At 44.7% G+C, this 18,870-nt stretch overlaps 1 protein-coding gene across 4 annotated transcripts in view; it reads right to left on the reverse strand.

Moving 5' to 3' along the window:
- Positions 1 to 18,870, reverse strand: part of LOC139265087 (endoplasmic reticulum membrane adapter protein XK-like) — a 74,743-nt gene that overhangs the window by 31,654 nt on the left and 24,219 nt on the right. Inside the window, exon 1 of one of the 4 annotated variants that reach the window (XM_070881979.1) lies at positions 5,904 to 6,000. The exons of the other annotated variants lie outside the window; for them this stretch is intronic. The gene's annotated coding sequence lies outside the window, so the exon portion shown is untranslated. Of the gene's footprint in view, positions 1 to 5,903; positions 6,001 to 18,870 lie in introns of those variants that run through there. 4 annotated transcript variants of the gene reach the window in all.

The following is an 18,870-nucleotide window of genomic DNA, read 5'->3' on the forward strand; positions in this document are numbered from 1 at the left end:
ACCAATAAAATCGGGTCCTGGCTGGTCCAGGTCTTAACTTGTTGAGCCGTGACAGGGGTTCCTTCACTCTCAAAAGCATCCATGATTAACATTAGATCTGCCAGTTGTGGCATTTCCACCTCCGGTGTGGGCAACGGCAACCGGCTCAAAGCATCGGCACAATTCTCTGTGCCAGGTCTGTGGCGAATGACAATCATAGGAAAATAATGTCAGCGCCCACCTTTGGATACGGGATGAAGCGTTGGTATTGATACCTTTGCTCTCGGAAAACAATGAAATGAGCGGCGTGTGATCAGTCTCTAATTCGAACCTCAGACCGAACAGATATTGATGCATCTTTTTAACACCATACACAAATGCTAAAGCTTCTTTTTCTACAATGCTGTAGGCTCTTTCTGCTTTAGACAAACTTTTGGATGCATACGCGACAGGTTGAGGTTTCCCCGACTCATTGGCTTGTTGGAGTATGCAACCAATTCCATATGATGATGCGTCACAGGCCAAAACTAAACGTTTACATGGGTCATAATGTACCAGCAGCACCCCACACCCAGTTGTCGCTTTTTCTCAATTGCATGTGCAGTGGTTCTAGTAAGGTGCTCAATTTAGGTAGGAAGTTACCAAAGTAGTGGAGTAGATCCAGGAACAAATGCAGCTCCATCACATTCTGCAGCTTGGGTGAATTCTTGATGGCCTTGGTTTTCATGTCATTAGGTCTGGTACCATCAGCGGCGATTTTCCTCCCGAGGAATTCGACCTCCGGTGCCATGAAGACGCACTTCGAGCATTTCAGTCTGAGTTCCACTCTATCCAAATGCAGTAGAACCTCTTCCAGGTTGTTCAGATGTTCCTTGGAGTCATGACCGGTGATCAGGATATCATCTTGGAACACGACAGTTCTGGGAACAGACTTCAGTAGACTTTCCATATTCCTCAGGAATATTACTGCAGCCAAGCGAATTCCGAAAGGGCACCTGTGGTAAATAAACAGTGCTTTGTGCGTGTTAATGCATGCAAGTCTCTTCGATGTCTCGACCAACTCCTGTGTCATATAGGCCGACGTCAAGTCAAGCTTTGTGAACGACTTCCCTCCGGCTAGCGTCACAAACAAGTCATCAGCCTTCGGTAACAAGTATTGATCCTGTATCGAAACCCTGTTGATCGTGGCCTTGTAGTCTCCACAGATTCTGACTGTGCCATCACTTTTCAGCACAGGAACAATGGGGCTGGCCCATTCATTAAATTTGACTGGTGATATGATCCCTTCACGCTGGAGTCTGTCCAGTTCAATTTCGACCTTCTCCCTCATCATGTACAGAACTGCCTGAGCTTTATGATGGACGGGTCTTGCATCCGAGTCCACGTGGATCTGCACCTTGGCTCCCGTGAAGTTGCCGATACTCGGTCAAAGAGCGAGGGGAACTTGCTCAATACTTGGGCATGTGCATCTTCCTCCGATGACAACGCCTTTATGTCGTTCCATAGAAACATAGGCCCCAAGTTTCCACATGATTTGCTCCTGATTTTTTAGGAGCAACTGGTGGAGAACGGACTATCTTAGAAATCGCAATTCTCCACATTTTTTTTTCTGCAGTTCTAGTCAGTTAGAACAATTTCACTTTGGAACAGAATTTTTTCTTCAAAAGGGGGCGTGTCCGGCCACTGACGCCTGATTTCAAAGTTTCCACAGTGAAAACGTACTCCAAACTAACTTAGAATGGAGCAAGTGAAGATTTTTGTAGAACTGAAAAAACCTGTTCTACACATTAAAAAATCAGGCGCAGGTTACAAATTAGGCGTCCAGAACGAGGTGGGGGGGGAGGGAAGTCATTAAATTCTATAATAAATCCTTATTTATACTTACACAAATAAATGCAACCTGAATAAACATTTATAAGCAAAGAAAAGATTAAATAAACCATCTTCCTACCTGCGTGAAAGTGCTTTAGGCAGGTTCAGTCAGCTCAGCGGTGTGGCGTTGTTCCCGCGAACGGGAGGGAGGGAGGGGCAGGCAGGCAGTATGCAGGCATTTGTGCAGCCTTCCACTTGAGGTGGAAGCCTTAAAGTCAGCTCAGCGGTGTGGCGTCATTCCCGCGACCGACGGCGGGGGGGGTGGGGGGGGGGCGGGGGGGAAGGAGGCAGTGAGAAGGCTGCAGGACGCCTCAGAAGTTGAGGCAGCCATTCCCGGCGGCAGGGGTGGGGGGGGAAGGCCATCAGGAAACGGCTGCCTCAACTTCTGAGGCTTCCTGCAGCCTTCTCACTGCTGCAAGAAGCCTCTGTGCTGATGGCAATGTGCTTTTATTAAAAAATGTTCAAAAATTAAACAGCTACAAAGAACTACAAAAATGGCCGAGTGCCAATGTTTCCTTCACACTGTGCGTCCGCGAACGCTCCAACACGCACGCACAGCGTTGCTGGCATGAAAAAAACTAATTTAAATAGTACCCGCCCCCTCCCACTTACAAAATCGGCGCGAGTGGTAGGCGCCGTGCCAAGCTGCCAGGGAGCAGCAGGGCGCTCCAGAATCGCGCGTTTTTTTTCAGGCGCGGTTTTTGGCGTGAAAAACGGGCGCCCAGCTTGGAGGGGCGCCAGTTTTGTAGCGTGTGGAAACTTGGGGCCATAGAAAATAGGTGCAGAAGTAGGCCATTTGACCCTTCGAGCCTGCACCACCATTCAATAAGATCATGGCTGTTCATTCCAGTCGCATCTGATTTTTTCCAATCAGCTCCTGCCGAGCAGCATTGAGCTATTGCCTGGAACAATCCACAGCGGTAACCCATGAACCGCACCGTTATATGACACATTCATTTGTGCACTGCCAATCACCTTTATCAGTTCTTTGGTGTATGTGTGTAGCTTGGCATCAACAGGGCTCAGCCTGGGCCTCACAGTCTTCGTATCCCACAGCTTATAAAATGCCCTCTTGTTCATGATCGATTGACTCGCCCCAGTGTCCAGTTCCATCGATACCGGTATCCCGTTAAACTTCACATCAATCAAAATTGGTTTACTCTTGGTTATGAAAGAGTACAGTCCATACACTGCCTCCTCTGACATCTTGGATTGCGTATCCGGATCCGCGCTAATCTGACTCTCATCCTCCACGTGGTGTGTCACAGCACGCTTGCTCATCTGTGGACACTTGCACTGGAGATGCCCCACTCTCAGACAGCCTTTGCAACTATATTGCTTAAATCGGCACTGCTGGTGCCAGTGATTTCCCCCACAACGCCAACACGGAGACATTGGATACATTCCCGCTGGCGGACTTTGGGCAGCCACAGGTTTTGCGAACGCAGCCGGAGAGGCCCTGCCACGTGCTGCTCTGCCGAACGCCGAATCAATCACATTTACAGTACTTGCCGAGGTTCGGTTCTTCACCGCTATTTGCTTTAGACTCCTGTCCGTCGTCATACATGATTGAACGATCTGGATGGCCCTTTTTAAATCCAACTCCACCACCGCCAGAAGTTTGTGCAGGTTCACCTCGAGGTTGATACCGATAACAAAGAAGTCCCGCAGCATGTCTGACAACCCCGTCCCCAACTTACACGGTCCCGCTAGACGTCTCAGGTCGGTAATGAATTCCGCCGCGCTCTGACCCTCCCGATCGAACGTGTGTATAAAACCTGTATCTCGAGATGATGATGCCGTCGTCTGGCTTGAGGTGCTCCCGTACCAATGTACACAACTCCTCGTACGTTTTCTCTGTTGGATCACCAGGCATGAGTAGATTCTTTATCAGACCGTAGATCTTTGAACCGCACACAGTGAGGAACACGACCCGGCGCCGATCTGCATCGTCGACCTCCTCCATTTTGTTGGCCACGAAGTACTGGTTCAAACGGCTCACAATGTCTGCCCAATCTTCTCCCTCCACGAATCGCTCTAAAAATCCAATCGTGCTCATTTTGCAAACGAAGATTCTTGTATTCTCGTCGCCAAATGTTATGTATGTAATAAAAGGTACAAACGGAGTACTGTCTAACTGAACAAGGTACAACCTTGTTTCTGCTTTCTTACGGCCCAAAGTGCCTGACTCTCAAAGTGGCTGGCCTTTTATACCTGAGCAGCACCATGTGCGTGCTGCTCAGTGGCCTCCAACAATGACGCCATCTGGTGGCTACAAACAACATGTACATACTTGACAGTTTTAAAGTAAGAAAATTCTATTAAGTTTCAGGTTGATAACACACGATGTGTACTATTCACCCACTACTTACCACTCCAGTGAATTCCCACTCCCGCCAAATTCCTGTTGCCATTGTCTGTGGAAGTCACTCCGTGTAGCGGATACTTCCAGGTCTGTGTACACAGCTGTGGTTGCCTTCATGTCTTGGGCCTGGGGTCAGCTTACAAGGCAATAATAGTCATTTCTTCTTGCAAACTGTACATAATGATGTTCTTTTAATAAAAAAGAATAATATTGCCTGTAATAAAAATTGAAAATGCTAGAAATACTCAGCAGATCAGGCAGCATCAATGGAGACAAACAGAGTTCACATTCAGGTCGATGAGATTTCACTTTGCACTCGAAGAAATCCTGACAAACCAGTTCTGAGGAAAGGTCATCGACCTGAAATGTTAACTTGGTTTCTCTCTCCACAGAGGCTGCCTGACCTGCTGAATATTTGCAGCATTTTCTGTTTTTATTTCAGATTTCTTGCATCTGCAGTATTTTGCTTTTGTAATAATATAGGCTGGTCGGTTTTAGTATCTAGTCATTTCCACCAAACTCTCTGCTGGCTATACAGCATGACTGAGTTGATAGAAGATTCAGTGATACAATTCAATCCTTTGGCTATAATGCAGCAAAATAGAGCATGCTGTACTTGCTGGGTGTCGTGAACTTACACCCAAATCATGATAAATCCACCACCTTCCTTGATCAGAATAATGCTATTCAAACCAGAAAAGCTTTATAATGTTTTTCCAAAAATAGTTTTGGTTCTCCTGAAAAATACACCAGTGCTAATTTAATACCTTGAGAGGGGATAGGAATCCTAATACTTCATCTCTCACTCCAGTCCAGCCCAGCGTTTGTGCGCACGTGTCCCAATGTTTCCATTCACTGGACAGGTTGGTTATTATTTTCATAAGATAGAAATGACTCAAGAATTGGGCCGAGTCAGCAGGATCAAGTACAAACTTGAATCTTGCACTGCAAATTCCTTTTCAAATGTGCACGAGATTTCACATTGCATGCTAAGAAATTCTGACAAACTCAGAAACCGCGAGTTGACTTAAAAAACTCCGTATCATATAGGACAGGTTGGCATATCTGGAGTTATAGATGTTTACTGGGAGTTGTAGTTTGATACCTTGTTGAACAGAAGAACATAAGAAATAGGAGCAGGAGTAGGCCATTTGGCCCCTTGAGCTTGCTCCACCATTCAAGATGATCATGGCTGATCTGATCTTGGCCTCAGCTCCACTTCCCTGCCTGCTCCCCCATAACCTTTGACTCACTTATCTCTCCACCTTAAATATAGTCAATGACCCCGCCTCCACAGCTCTCTGGGGAAGAAGTATAAAAACAGACAGTAACCTCTGGTAGAGAAAAAACTACAAGATTGGTAAGTGTGCTTCCTTCAGCCCCCTCATGTTTACACCTGATCCTGATTTATCTCTTCCCCCACTATCCCACTAACTTCCCCCACTTCTAGGCTGCTCAGCATCAATAACCTGTGATACTTGTTCACAATTCAATCCATTACACAACCTCCTTCAAAAGGGACAAACACATTAGGCAAGACATGCAAGACAGCTGAAAGAATCACCCAGCATGAAGTCACAGTAATCAAATTAAAGTGGTTATAATGCTGAAACAACTATAAGATTTAAACAGAGATATTAAACAGTCTCTTAATATTTTAAAACAAGTCACAGCTCTGATCCATTACTGAAAGATTGGAAGCGAAGTGAGTGATCGAGCGATCGAGATCAGGTCCGCAGTCTCGGGCCTCAGGTCCTACTTCTCGGCACTACGTGGAGGGAATGATTCGGGGCTGGGACTGGGGGGTGGGGTGGGGGGGGGGGCCAGACTTGACAGATGCAGCATGGGGAGGCGGGGCTTGACAGACATGTCTGTCAAAAAAAAGTGCAGTACAACTAGTTACATCGTTTAAATAAATGACAGCCAGATTCCAAAGGAAACAATTATTACAACTCAATAAGTCATACAGTATGCGTTTGTTTTGAATGTGACTTGGCTTCTCCATTTAAGCTCTTAAACCAATTCAAAACTTCCTTGCAACATGTGCATCAATCTAGGTTGGAATATGGAAAGTAACTGCAGTTGGCTTTTAACCTACAATGTATTGTGACTGTATTTAAAGGGATAGCCACCAAGCCAAAACAAAATTACTTCCCTTTGTGTCATATTACTCCTGCCCATCTGAATGTGGATGTTGCCAACATGGCATTGATAAGGATCAAAACTACAATATATTTATTCCTGATGTGTTAATGTCTTGGTGTTCCTGGTTTGAAAACCATGACAATGTTGGATGGCCGTGTTATATTCTTGTAGAGAAATGCTCTGTTGCAACAGACACATTTTTCTGGCATAAGTTGACTCTGAATCATACTAAAGGTTTGTGGTCAGAATAGAGAGTAAATGAAGTTCCATATTAGTATGGCTGTAGCTACTGTAGTATCCTGACAAAGCTTAAAAATTATTTTTAATTTGTGAAATAAACCATCTCTCATGGCAGCTGCTTGAAACTTAGATAAACAACTGGGTGTTTCTCCCCAGGCTCAGTTCCTTCTCTCAGTAAATGGCTCTGATGTGTTGGTGTGGAATGTGAATGTATTGTCTCCCCAGCCTTTCAAAACTGCTAACATCACCTCCCTTCTTAAAGAACCCAACCTTAAACCCTCTGTCCATATCCAACCTACTCTACTCTTGCTCTTCAAAGTCTTTGACCAGGTTGCCTCCCAAATCCGTGTCCGCCTTTTCCGCAATTCAACGTTTGAATCTCTCCAGTTCAGTTTCTGTCCCAGCCACAGTACTGAAACCACCCTAATCAAAGTTACAAATGACATCCTGTGACTGTGACCATAGTGCATTATCCTTCCTCATCCCTGTCGTCTTTGTCATGGTCAACCATACCATCGTCCTCCAACACCTCTCCTCCGTTGTCCAGCTCAGTGGGACTGCCCTCACTTGGTTACACTTTTACTTATCCAATCATAGCCAGAGCATCTTCAACAATGGCTTCTCTTCACGCCCAAACTTTGTTCTGTCTGGAGATCCCTGAGGATCTAACCTTAGTCCTTTCCTCTTCCTCGTCTGCATATTGCTCCTTGGTGACATCATGGGGTCAGGTTCCACATGTACACTGCTGACACCCAGATCTACCTTTCCACCACCTCCTGGCCAGCCTCCCATTCTCCGCCTTCCATAAACCTCAGCTCATCCAAAACTCTCTTGCACGTATCCTATCTTGCACCATCCCACTCATTCATAACCCTCATAGTCGCTGAAATTCATTGGCTCCCCAGTCCACCAATCTTCAAATTTAAAATTCTCATTCTCACGTTTAAATCTCTTCATGCCCTCCTCATCTCTGTGACCTCCTTCACCCTACAACCGTTCCTCCAAATCGAGCCTCTTGTGCATTACCCACTTTCTTCCACCACCATTGGTGACCGTGCCTTCAGTCGCCTTGGCCGTACGTTCTGGAATTCCGTCTTTAAACCTCTCCAACACCCCTCCCCCCTCTCCTCTACCTCCCCCTCCCTACCCATGCCCCCTTTTCCCCTCTCCCCCCTCCTCACTTTCCCGCTCCCCCACCTTTAAGATCCAAGCTTTACACTCCTACCATCTTCTTTATCTTGGTCCGCTTCTGTGCAGCACCTAGGGATGTTTTTCTGATAAAAGGTGCTATATTATTGCAAATTTACAGAATAGAATCTTGCAGTACAGAAGGAGGTCATTCAGTTCATCATGCCTGTGCTGGCTCTTTGAAAGAGCTATCCAATTCATCCCACTCCCGTGCTCTTTACCCATAGCACTGCAAGTGTCTCCTTTTCAAGTATATATTCAATTCAATTTTGAAAATTATTATTGAATCTGCTTCCACCACCCTTTCAGGCAGTGCACTTGAGATTATAACAACTCGCTGCATTTTTTTTAAATTCTCAACTCTGCTCTGGTTCTTTTGCCAATCATCTTACATCTGTGTCCTCTGATTATCAAACTTCCTGCCAGTGGAAGCAGTTTCTCCTTCTGTCCACATAAGTGAAGTCCCTCATCCCTGGTACCATTCTAGTAAATCTCCTTTGCACCCTCTCCAAGGCCTTGAGACATCCTTCCTAACCTGTTCGGCCAAGAATTGGACACAATAATTCAGCTTCGGCCTAACCAGTGATGTAGAAGGGTTTAGCATAACTTCCTTGCTATTGCATTCTATGCCTCGATTTATAAAGCCAAAAGGATCCCATAAAAAAATGTTCCCCCCCAAATAGCCATATCATCTTGTCCTGCCACCTTCAAAGATTTGTGTATGTGAATCGCCAGGTCTCTCTGTTCCTGCACCCCTTTAACATTGTACCATTTAGCGTATACTGCCCCTCCTCATTTTTCTTCCAAAATTCATCACTTCACATTTTTCTACAATCAATTTCATCTGCCATGTGTCAGCCCAGTTCACCAGTCTGTCTATGTCCTACCAGAGACAGAGACCATGGTCCAGAACTTAAAGAAGGCTAACTTTGAAGGTATGAGGCGTGAATTGGCTAGAATAGATTGGCGAATGATACTTAAGGGGTTGACTGTGGATGGGCAATGGCAGACATTTAGAGACCGCATGGATGAACTACAACAATTGTACATTCCTGTCTGGCGTAAAAATAAAAAAGGGAAGGTGGCTCAACCGTGGCTATCAAGGGAAATCAGGGATAGTATTAAAGCCAAGGAAGTGGCATACAAATTGGCCAGAAATAGCAGCGAACCCGGGGACTGGGAGAAATTTAGAACTCAGCAGAGGAGGACAAAGGGTTTGATTCGGGCAGGGAAAATGGAGTACGAGAAGAAGCTTGCAGGGAACATTAAGACGGATTGCAAAAGTTTCTATAGATATGTAAAGAGAAAAAGGTTAGTAAAGACAAACGTAGGTCCCCTGCAGTCAGAATCAGGGGAAGTCATAACTGGGAACAAAGAAATGGCGGACCAATTGAACAAGTACTTTGGTTCGGTATTCACTAAGGAGGACACAAACAACCTTCCGAATATAAAAGGGGTCAGAGGGTCTAGTAAGGAGGAGGAACTGAGGGAAATCCTTATTAGTCAGGAAATTGTGTTGGGGAAATTGATGGGATTGAAGGCCGATAAATCCTCAGGGCCTGATGGACTGCATCCCAGAGTACTTAAGGTGGTGGCCTTGGAAATAGCGGATGCATTGACAGTCATTTTCCAACATTCCATTGACTCTGGATCAGTTCCTATGGAGTGGAGGGTAGCCAATGTAACCCCACTTTTAAAAAAGGAGGGAGAGAGATAACAGGGAATTATAGACCGGTCAGCCTGACATCGGTAGTGGGTAAAATGATGGAATCAATTATTAAGGATGTCATAGCAGCGCATTTGGAAAGAGGTGACATGATAAATCCATGCTGACTTGGACCTGTGAAAGGGAAATCATGCTTGACAAATCTTCTGGAATTTTGTGAGGATGTTTCATGTAGAGTGGACAAGGGAGAACCAGTTGATGTGGTATATTTGGACTTTCAGAAGGCTTTCGACAAGGTCCCACACAAGAGATTAATGTGCAAAGTTAAAGCACATGGGATTGGGGGTAGTGTGCTGACATGGATTGAGAACTGGTTGTCAGACAGGAAGCAAAGAGTAGGAGTAAATGGGGACTTTTCAGAATGGCAGGCAATGACTAGTGGGTTACCACAAGGTTCTGTGCTGGGGCCCCAGCTGTTTACATTGTACATTAATGATTTAGACGAGGGGATTAAATGTAGTATCTCCAAATTTGCGGATGACACTAAGTGGGGTGGCAGTGTGAGCTGCGAGGAGAATGCTATGAGGCTGCAGAGCGACTTGGATAGGTTAGGTGAGTGGGCAAATGCATGGCAGATGAAGTATAATGTGGATAAATGTGAGGTTATCTACTTTGGTGGTAAAAACAGAGAGACAGAGCATTATCTGAACGGTGACAGATTAGGAAAAGGGGAGGTGCAACGAGACCTGGGTGTCATGGTACATCAGTCATTGAAGGTTGACATGCAGGTACAGCAGGCGGTTAAGAAAGCAAATGGCATGTTGGCCTTCATAGCGAGGGGATTTGAGTACAGGGGCAGGGAGGTGTTGCTACAGTTGTACAGGGCCTTGGTGAGGCCACACCTGGAGTATTGTGTACAGTTTTGGTCTCCTAACCTGAGGAAGGACATTCTTGCTATTGAGGGAGTGCAGCGAAGGTTCACCAGACCGATTCCTGGGATGGCGGGACTGACCTATCAAGAAAGACTGGATCAACTGGGCTTGTATTCACTGGCGTTCAGAAGAATGAGAGGGGACCTCATAGAAACGTTTAAAATTCTGATGGATTTAGACAGGTTAGATGCAGGAAGAATGTTCCCAATGTTGGGGAAGTCCAGAACCAGGGGTCACAGTCTAAGGATAAGGGGTAAGCCATTTAGGACCGAGATGAGGAGAAACTTCTTCACCCAGAGAGTGGTGAACATGTGGAATTCTCTACCACAGAAAGTTGTTGAGGCCAATTCACTAAATATATTCAAAAAGGAGTTAGATGAAGTCCTTACTACTAGGGGGATCAAGGGTTATGGCGAGAAAGCAGGAAGCGGGTACTGAAGTTGCATGTTCAGCCATGAACTCATTGAATGGCGGTGCAGGCTAGAAGGGCCGAATGACCTACTCCTGCACCTAATTTCTATGTTTCTACCCTTCACTATTGTTACTGTTGCTGTGGAAGATCAAGAATACTTGGGGACTAGCTAGCACAGGATCTGCTGACATGACATTTTAAGCCTTCCGAAAGTATTTTCTGCAGAAGGAATCAAACCACTTAATTGGGCTTCAACTTGTGGGTAAGGCAGTTAATGGTGTAATTAGGAATTAATCTACAAAAACAGTCAACCCAAAGAATGCCCTTGCTTATTTTTTGGTACGTGATGGCCTCAACTGTAATCCTGGTTTGTTCTAACTGGGTTAATATATCGGTAACCTGGATATGTTCCTCTAATATCAAATAAAAGTTGCCTTCTCATCAATACATGATAGTTTGGAAGGTAGTGGAAACAAAGGCTAGAAAATAGACAACAAAGAGAGTTTGGCAGTGCTTAATGGTGCAGGATACACGTCAAGTCTAGCGAATAAGGCAGATGGGCTGAAGGCACAGGTAGACATGTGAAAGAAAGAAAAGACTTGCATTTATATAGCAACCTTTCACGTCCATTGGACTTCACAGGCAATGAAGCACTTTTGGAGTGTAGTCACTGTTGAATTCAATCTGGATAAGTGTGAGGTAATACATCTGGGGAGGTCGAACAAGGCAAGGGAATACACATTAAATGGTACAACACTGAGAAGTGTAGAGAAACAAAGGGACCTTGGAGTGCAGGTCCACAGATCCCTGAAGGTATCAGGCCAGGTAGATAACGTGGTTAAGGCGGCATATGGAATACTTGGCTTTATTAGTCGAGGCATGGAATACAAGAGCAAGGACGTTATTCTTGAACTGAATAAAACACTGGTTAGGCCGTGGCTGGAGTACTGTGTGCAGTTCTGGTCACCACATTACAGGAAAGATGTGATTGCACTGGAGAATTTTGGCTATGAGGTAAGATCGGAGATGCTGGGTCCGTTTTCTTTGGAACAGAGGAGGCTGAGGGGTGACCTGATTGAAGTGTATAAAATTATGAGGAGCCTGGATAGAAAGGACCTATTTCCCTTGGCAGAGGGGTCAACAACCAAGGGGCATATATTTAAAGTAATTGGGGGGAGGTTTAGAGGAGATACGATGTCAAATTTCTTCACCCAGAGGGTGGTGGCGGCCTGGAACTCACTGCCTGAAAGGGGGTCGAGGCAGAAACCCTCATCACATTTAAAAAATACTTGGATATGCACTTAAAGTTGCCCCTACAGGGCTACCAACCAAGAGCTGGAAAGTGGGATTAAGCTGGTCGGCCGACGCGGACACGATGGGCCAGAATGGCCTCCTTCTGTGCTATAAATTTCTATGATTCTATGACAGTCAGCATGGATTTGTTAAGGGAAGGCGGATTGCATTGTTTGAGGCGGTAATGAGGAGAGTTGACAGGGTAGCGCATTTGATGTCGTCTACATGGATATTAGCAAGGCTTTTGACATGGGCCCATGTGACACTGGTCAGAAAAGTAAAAGCCCACGAGATCCAAAGGAAAGTGGCTAGTTGGAACCAAAATTGGCTCAGTGGCAGGGGACACTCAATGTAGGGGGCATGATTAATAAGTTAGCAGATGATACAAAAATTAGCCATATGGTTGATCGTGAGGATAGCTGCAGACTGCAAGAAGATATCAATGGACTGGTTAGGTGGGAAGAAAAGTGGCAAATATAATCAATCTGGAGAAGTGTGAGGTAATGCATTTGGGGAGAGTAAATGAGGCAAGGGAATGCACAATAAATGGTAAGATACTGAAAAATGTAGAGGAACAGAGGGACCTTGGGGTGTGTGTCCACAGATCCCTGAAGGTAGCACAGGTAGATAATGTGATTAAGGCGGCATACAGGATACTTTCCTATATAAGCCAAGGCATAGAATACAAGAGCATAGATGTTGTGCTCAAACCAAATAAGACACTAGTTAGGCCACAGCTAGACTACTGCATTCAGTTCTGGTCACCACATTACAGGAAAGATGTGATTGCACTAGAGAGGGTACACAAGAGATTTATGAAGATGTTGCCAGGACTGGAGATCTTTAGATACGAGGAAAGATTGGATAGGCTGGGATTGTTTTCTTTGAAACAGAGGAGGCTGAGGGGAAGTGTATAAAATTATGAGAGGCCGAAATAGAGTGGATAGGAAGCACCTATTTCCCTTAACAGAGAGATCGATAACCAGGGGGCATAGATTTAAAGTAAGTGGTAGAAGGGAGTTGAGGAGAACATTTTCCCATACAGAGGGCAATGGGGGTTTGGAACTCTCTGCCTGAAAGGGTGGTAGAGGCAGAAACCCTCATCACATTTAAAATGTACTTGGATATGCACAAGTGCTGTAACCTGCAAGGCTACAGACCAAGTGCTGGAAAGTGGGATTAGGCTGGATAGCTCTTTTTCAGCTGCCACAGACACAATAGGCCGAATGGCTTACTTCTGTGATTCTATATGCAATTTCTAGCCCATCAGAACTGAATCTAGCAATGACTGGAATGTGGTGGTTGTAAATTTTTGCTTCGAAGGACATCACAAAACTCCAGAGTCAACTACCCTTTGCACCAAGTGGCACCCGCCAATAACCTTTGAGCAGATCTAGCCCCAGCTTCTCCAGTATCTCCTCAAAGCAAGGCATTAGGTCGGTGCCAGATTCTGCCAAGTCATTTAATTCATGGTAATCTACACAGAATCATGTTGTCTTGTCATTCTTAGCAAAACTGGAAATTAACGGCAGCCTCTGGTATGGCTGGATTACTCCCAAGTCAAAAAGAAAAGAGAAGGCAATAGTGCAGGGTAACGATAACCAGAGTGTGACAGGAAAGGACAAAGCATATAAACATAAGAGCGCATCAGAAAGTGGAGTCAGAATAGGGAAAAATGGTTAAAAGTTCATCCTCAGAATGCATGCAGCGTTTGTAAGAAGATAGATGAGTTCACCGCACAAATCGATATAAATGGGTATGATCCGATAGCCATTACACAGAGGTGGTTGCAAGGTGACCAAGGCTGGGAACTGAATATTCAGGGGTATGCGCCATTTCGGAAGGATAGGCAGAAAGGAAAAGGAGGTGGGGTAGCTCTTAATAAAGGATGAGATCAGTGCAGTAGTGAGAAATGATATCGGCTCAGAAAATCAAGATATAGATTCAGTTTGGGTGGAGATAAGAAATAAGGGAAATAAATCACTGCTGGGAGTATTCTATAGGCCCCCTAACAGTAGCTACACTGCAGCAGAGTATAAATCAAGAAATAATGGAGGCTTGTAAGAAAGGTACGGGAATAATCATGGGTGATTTTAATCTTCATATTTTGGACAAATCGAATTGGCAAAGGTATCCTTGAGAAAGGAGTTCAGAGAGTGTATTCGGGATGGTGTCTTAGAACAATAAGTTGTGGAACTAAACAGGTAGCAGACTATTTTAGAGCTGGTAATGTGTAATGCAACTTAGTTAATTAATTATCTCACAGTAAAAGATCCTCTTGGGAGAAAGTGATCATAGCATGGTAGAATTTCAAATTCAGTTTGAGGGTGAGAAAGCTAGGTCTCAAACTAGTGTCCTGAACTTAAATAAAGGCAATTACAAAGGTATGAAGGCAGAGTTGGCTAAAGTGGACTGGGAAAATAGATTAAATGGTAAGACGGTAGAAGAGCAGTGGCAAACATTTAAGGAGTTATTTCATAATTCTCAGCAAAGATATACTCAGTGAGAAAGAAAGACTCTAAGAGAAGGATGAACCATCCGTAGCTAACTAAGGAAGTAAAGGATGGTATCAAATTGAAAACAAAGGCATACAATTTTGCGAAGAATAATGGAAGGCCAGAGTGTTGGGAAATTTTTAGAAACCAGCAAAGGACGACTAAGAATAAAGAGAGAAGATAGTTTGAGAGTAAACTAGCAATAAATATAAAAACCGACAGTAAGAGCTTCTACAGGTATATAAAAAGGGAGAGAGTAGCTAAAGTAAACACTGGTCCCTTAGAGGATGAGACTGGGGAATTAATAATGGAAAGCAGGGAAATCATAGAGACACTGAACAAATATTTTGTATTGGTCTTCACAGTGGAAGACCCTAAAAGCATTCCAATAATTGATAATCAAGGGGCTATTGGGATCGGGGATCTTAAAACAATCACTGTCATTAGAGAAAAAGTACTAAGCAAACGAATGGGACTAAAGACGGAAAGTCCCTTGGACCTGATGGCCTGTATCCTAGGGTCTTAAAAGAAGTGGCTGCAGAGATAGTGGGTGCATTGGTTGCATTCTACCAAAATTCCCTGGATTTTGGAGAGGTCCCAGCGGATTGGAAAACTGCAAACGTAGTTAGTCTAACATAATGCTGGAGTCCATTATTAAGAAAGTAGAAGCAGGACATTTAGAAAATCATAATGCAGTCAAGCAGCGTCAGCATGGTTTAATGAAAGGGAAATCATTTTTGACAAATTTGCTGGAGTTCTTTGAGGATGTAACGAGTAAGGTGGAGACAGGGGAACCAGTATTTCGATTTCCAGAAGCCATTCGATAATGTGCCACATAAATGGATACTGCACAAAAGAGCACACGGGGTTGGGGATAATATATTAGCATGGATAGAGGATTGGTTAACTAATAGAAAACAAAGTCGGGATAAATGGGTCGTTTTCAGGTTGGCAAACTGTAACTAGTGGGGTAGTAGTGCTGGGGCCTCAACTATTTACAATCTATATTAATGACTTGGATGAAGGGACCGAGTGTAAAGTAGCCAAATTTGCTGAGGATATAAAGGATAGGAGGGAAAGCAAGTTGTGAATAGGACGCAAAAAATCTGCAAAGAGATACAGACAGGCTAAGTGAGGGGGCAAACATTTGGCAGATGGAGTATAATGTAGGAAAATGGTAGGGAAAATAAAAAAAGCAAATAAAATAAAAAAGAAAATGATTATTTAAATGGTGAGAGTTTACAAAATACAGAGGGATCTGGGGCTCCTTGTACATGAAACACAAAAAGTTAGCATGCAGGTATAGCAAGTAATTAGGAAGGCAAATGGAATGTTGGTCTTTATTGCAAGGGGGATGGAATATAAAAGTAGGGAAGTCCTGCTACACATGTACATGGCGTTGGTAAGACCGCACCTGGAGTACTGCATGTAGTTTTGGTCTCCTTATTTAAAGGAGGAATAGAGTTGCATTGGAGGCAGTTCAGAGATGTTCCATTAAAGGCTTCCAATCAACATGAGAAGCAACACAAAAATCATAGTTACTCAAAATGTTTAAAACCTAGCAACAATCATAAAACAAATCAATCAAATTAGTCCAATAATGCAGATTTATGCTTCTGCCACGAGATAAGGGAACCAATTTAGCAATGTAAACAGTGAACTAGTGTACAGATGGCAACCAATATAGATGCATCAGGCAAAAGCACCTTTATTTAATCTCTTTGTATAGAACGATAGAATCATAGAAATTTACAGCACGGAAGGCAGCCATTTCGGCCCATCGTGTCCGTGCTGGCCAAGAGCTATCCAGCTTAATCCCACCTTCCAGCTCCTGGTCCATAGCCTTGTAGGTTACAGCACTTTAAGTTCACATCTAAGTCTTTTTTTTTAATGTGGTGAGGGTTTCTGCCTCTATCACCCTTTCAGGCAGTGAGTTCCAGACCCCCACCACCCTCTGGGTGAAGAAATTTCCCCTCAAATCCCCTTGAAACCTCCTCTCCCCAATACTTTAACTCTATGTCCCCTGGTTGTTGACCCCTCTGCCGAGGGAAACAGGTCCTTCCTGCCCACACTAACCAGGCCCCTCATAATTTTACTCACCTCAATCAGGTCTCTCCTCAGTTCCAAAGAAAACAGATCCAGAATCTCCAATCTTTCCTCATAGCTAAAATTCTCCAGTCCAGGCAACATTCTTGTAAACCTCCTCTGTACCCTTTCCAGTGCAATCACATCTTTCCTGTAATGTGGTGACCAGAACTGCACGCAGTACTCCAGCTGCGGCCTAACCAGTGTTTTATTCAGTTCCAGCATAGCATCCTTGCTCTTGTATTCCATGCCTCGACTAATAAAGCTAAGTATTCCATATACCTTCTTAACCACCTTAACAGCTGGCCTGCTACTCCAAGGTCCTCTTTGTTCCTCTACACTTTTCAGTGTCGTACCATTTAATGTGTATTCCCTTACCATGTTAGACTTCCCCAAATGCATTACCTCACACTTATCAGGATTGAATTCAATTTGCCACTGTTCTGCGCACCTGACCAGTACATTGGTATCTTCCTGCAGTCCGCAGCTTTCTTCTTCATTGTCAACCACACAGCCGATTTTAGTTTCATCTGCAAACTTCTTAATCATACCCCCAACATTCACGTCCAAGTCATTGATATATACCACAAAAAGCAAGGGTCCTAGCACTGAGCCTTGCAGAACCACACTGGATACAGCCTTCCAGTACAGCGGGACCTGGGAGTACTTGTGCATGAAACACAAAAGGATAGTATGCAGGTACAGCAAGTGATCAGGAAGGCCAATGGATTCTTGGCCTTTATTGCAAAGGAGATGAAGTATAAAAGCAGGGAAGTCTTGCTACAGCTATATAAGGTATTGGTGATGCCACACCTGGAATACTGCGTGCAGTTTTGGTTTCCATATTTACGAAAGGATATACTTGCTTTGGAGGCAGTTCAGAGAAGGTTCACTAGGTTGATTCCGGAGAGGAGGGTGTTATGGTCAGAATAACTCCGTACGGGGCCCAAGTTTCAGCTCGAGTTGCTCCTTTTTTTTTGGAGCAACTAGTTTAGTATGGTGTATCTTAGAAATCACAATTCTCGGCATTTAGTTTGCTTCAATTCAAAGTTACTTAGAATAGTTTCATGTTAGTACAATTTTTTTTCAAAAGGGGGCGTTACCAGCCACTTACGTCTGTTTTGCAAGTTTAGGCAGCGAAAGGTTACTCCAAACTAACTTAGAACGGAGTAAGTGTTGACTTTTGTACGCTCAGAAAAACCTTGCCTACACTTTATAAATTAGACAGATAGCAAGAGATGGGCGGGGGGGGGGGGGGGCGGAAGGGAAGTTAGGGGATTTTTACAAAGCATTAAACACCTCACTTGTACCAATAAAGAGCCATCAATAATAAATGATAAATAACTCAATAAATCAAAAAAAAAATTAATAATAAAAAAATCAATAAATAAAAAATGTAAAGTTTCTACTCACCTACTGCAGCACCGGGAGCCCTCCAACAGCCTGCCAACGAGCTGCTCGGGCGGGGCCCACCGTCAAAGAACTGCTGGTCGGGCGGGCCCCACTGCCAAGGAGGCAAGGGCAGGCAGGGCACTCGGCCCGGGATAAGGGTGATGTTACTTCGGCCAGGGATAGGGTCGCCCGGAGACAAGACGCACTGGGAAGGCCAGGAGCTACTGCGCACTCTCTTTGGTGCAGGGCTGTAGCTCCGCCCCCAGCTGCTTGTGTTGCGCTGCATTGACTGTGAAACAGGCCTGCTGGACTCGGAGAATCGAGAGGCAAGTTTTAGGAGCTTTTTTTATTCTAAAAAAATAGGCGGGCCTCTTGGAGTGCGCCGTTCTGGGAGGGCATCCGAAACTTGGGCCCTGTATATTGTAAGCTCAAACTGTTGTGATCTTGGCCTCTTTAAATGTAACTCCAGAGTGAGGAAGCAGCATGGTAGACTGCCTTTTATACCTGCTTGCCCAGGGTGTGCAGGTGACCCTTGGGTCTCCCACAGGTGCACCCCCCGGTGGCAAGTCTTACACTTTGGTAATGTTTACATACATTTCATTTCCCCCACGCCCCCAAAGTATTAGATACAAGTTAGTTACAAGTTGAGGTGATCCGGGGCTCTGCGTTTCCGGGTTGATCGTCTGAGTTGAAGTCCTGGCATGGGTGAGTCGGTCGGATCAGTGCTGCACTGCGGTGTGGCTGGTCTGATCGGACTGTCGGGCATGGTGGGTTCATCCTCATGGTTGACCGCGAGGTCGATTGCT

The sequence above is a fragment of the Pristiophorus japonicus genome, chromosome 6 (assembly GCF_044704955.1).
Source record: "Pristiophorus japonicus isolate sPriJap1 chromosome 6, sPriJap1.hap1, whole genome shotgun sequence".
NCBI classification, from domain to species: Eukaryota; Metazoa; Chordata; class Chondrichthyes; family Pristiophoridae; genus Pristiophorus; species Pristiophorus japonicus.